The following is a 2,669-nucleotide window of genomic DNA, read 5'->3' on the forward strand; positions in this document are numbered from 1 at the left end:
TCTCTCTCTCTCTCTCTCTCTCTCTCTCTCTCTCTCTCTCTCTCGGATGGCCCTTACAGCGGAAAGCCTGAGGGGGGGAGGCGGCAATTGCGATATTTTAAAATCGTGCCCCCGGGCGGAGCATCAGCTGGCGCCCACGGCGGTACGCGGCATGGATGGGTCGCAACACCCTTTCGCCGTTGTTTGTTCGTGAGGCCCCCCGCATGGCGGCGGCCCTGACGGTGTCCGCATGGTCGAAGGTGCGGGACCCCTGAAAGTGGTTCAGTCTCTTGTGGACTGGGGCGTGAGTAGTGGGCTGGAGTCCAGCGTCCTTGTGCAGAATTCCCGGGGACCAGTGGCATAGGCTCTCTCCCGGCGAGTACGCCGGGCATCCTCCTCTCCTCTATGGGGGAGGGGGAGATACGCCGGAGAACCGAGCCGTCAGTGTTGGTGGGATCAACTACTAATGATTGACACCACCATTGAAGTAGTTCGGGAGGACTAGGCAGCTACGTCACCGACGGTCTTGGGGGCCACATCTTCTGTGGCCCCGGTTGAGGTTGGATACCCGTGGCCTCAGGGGAGGTAGGGAGGGGAGAAGAAGGCGAGCCGACTACTGGTCGCCTTCACGCCGAGCAGACAGCTCCGGAGAGGGTGAGCGTAGGCCTGGATAAACCGGGCCCGCTCGGCTCCGGGGACCGCCGAACGCGCTCTATGTCGCGCGGTAGCGACCAGGGTCGAGTGTGGGGGAGGAATTTCTTCCTCCTCCCTTACCGGCGGAAGATCGCGACGCTGCCGGAACATCGGCGGCGGGTCGGGATGCGGGCGGCGTCGGCAGCGATCGAGCTCGATCATTGTCGTCGTCTCCGGCGCACCGATATTGTAAAAAGGATCGGCGCGGGCGACCAGCCGTGTACTGCCGAGAAGGGGATTACATTGTGGTCGCCATAGCTTAGCGCAAGCGTGAGCGGGAAGAGGAGGATGCCATAACGGGAGCCGAGGAGGTCGCAGACCCCACGGTGAAACCATGGCATTCGTGCCCTCAGGGCGGAGGAAATGGAGCGGGAGCTCCTTTCCGCCCTCGAGGGCAGGCAGTCGGGCCAGATCTCGTCAATGGCTCTGTAAGTCGTGGACGAGATCAAGAAGATCCTTGAACGTTCGAAGAACCTCAAAGGACCTATAAGGGGAGCATTGTGGGGCGTCACCACCAAAATCATGGCGTGCAGTCTCACTTTAGCCAAAAAGGCCTTTAATATATGTGGCCCGGAAGGGCTGGAAGAGGTCCGCAAGAGGCAGGCGCAGCTGGCCGCCTAGGTAGGGCTGCTTAAGGAGCAGGCCTTGCTGAGCAGAACGAGCGCGTGCGCGAGGGTATATTGGCGGCCCCATCACCCGGTCCCTCTGCGGAGAGGGAGTCCTCCGGAGAGAGGGGGAAGAGAAAATGGAGGTGGTTGAGGTGGGGGCAGAGACAATGTCTCTCCTTTCCTCCCCTCGTCCCCCGGCCCAGAGAGAGGAAGAGGAGAAAGGAGGGGAACAGGAGGAGGGTGCAAAAGATTGCATCTTCCTCCTCCTCGTCCTCCCAGGAGAGGATGAAGTGCGGGAGCGGGGAAGACGGGCAAACTCTCCCTCTCTTTTTCCCACTTTTACTCCCGCTCACGAATGAGCAATGAAGGGATGAAGTGGGGGACAGGTATCGGACGGAGGTGGGAACGGGGAAGGACGTGACGGAAAGCACGTTGCCCCCGACAACGTTTCCTCCCTGAAGGCGCGGGGGGTACAAAATTCCTGTGGCCAGAACACTCGCCTTTCCCCCTTGCTGAGGAAGGAGACTCCCGCTACGACGCGGGCAGCGAGTAGTGGGACTCCGCGACCACTGCCGCTGCCACGTAAGCGATTGAGCGGAGGTGGTGGACCTGTGACGTCAGGTAGGCGACGGGACTGCTCCTCGACAAACTAGGCGAGTGAGCCCATCTCCGGTGGTCAGGACGCTGGCCTGGGAAATGGTGGGAGGAGCGAGTGGCGGCTCTCGTAGTGGCGCTGGTCCCCCGATTGCTGCGGGAGATGGGATTCGCCCCTCCTTCTCCTAGGGGCACCTATGCCGAGGTGACAGGCTACTCGCAGGGGATGACGGGGGGCCGGGAGGACCGCCGGCCAGTTCCTTCTTCCTCCCCTCTCCCTACTCCTGCTGGGGATGGGGGGGGGGACAAGAAGAAGAGGAAAAAGAGGAAGAAAAAGGGCGGGCAGGGTAGCGCAGGGGAAGGCCCAAAAGGCCAGCCAAGGAGGCAAGCCCCCCGCCCTAGACCGGACCGCAGCGCGGTCCGAGGGAGTTTCTGCTCCTATCCCGGTCGCCGAGGATTAGAGGAAGGTGACTGGGAGAAAGAAGAAGAAGAAGGAGGGAAAGGGCGCTAAAGAGGCCCCTGGACTGGCGGCTCCGAAGCTTTGGCAACAATCCGGGGCGTGTAAAGGCGGGTCAATTGGTTCCGGGGGAGCCAATGGCCCCCCTCAGAATGCTCGGGAGGAACCAAGGTCTCTCGCGCCGCCGCAGTCACAGTTAGCTGCCCAGCGAGCACATACGCTGACGTGATGCGGCGGGCGAGGGAGAGCATCTATCTAGGCGAGCTCGGGATCGGGGAGATTAGGAGCAAGAGGGCGGCTACTGGTGCCCTCCTCCTCGAGATCCCCAGTCCCGAGTC

The sequence above is a fragment of the Odontomachus brunneus genome, unplaced genomic scaffold (genome assembly GCF_010583005.1).
Source record: "Odontomachus brunneus isolate Ranch 3 - 2012 unplaced genomic scaffold, Obru_v1 Obru_scaffold_055, whole genome shotgun sequence".
In the NCBI taxonomy this organism is placed as follows: Eukaryota; Metazoa; Arthropoda; class Insecta; order Hymenoptera; family Formicidae; genus Odontomachus; species Odontomachus brunneus.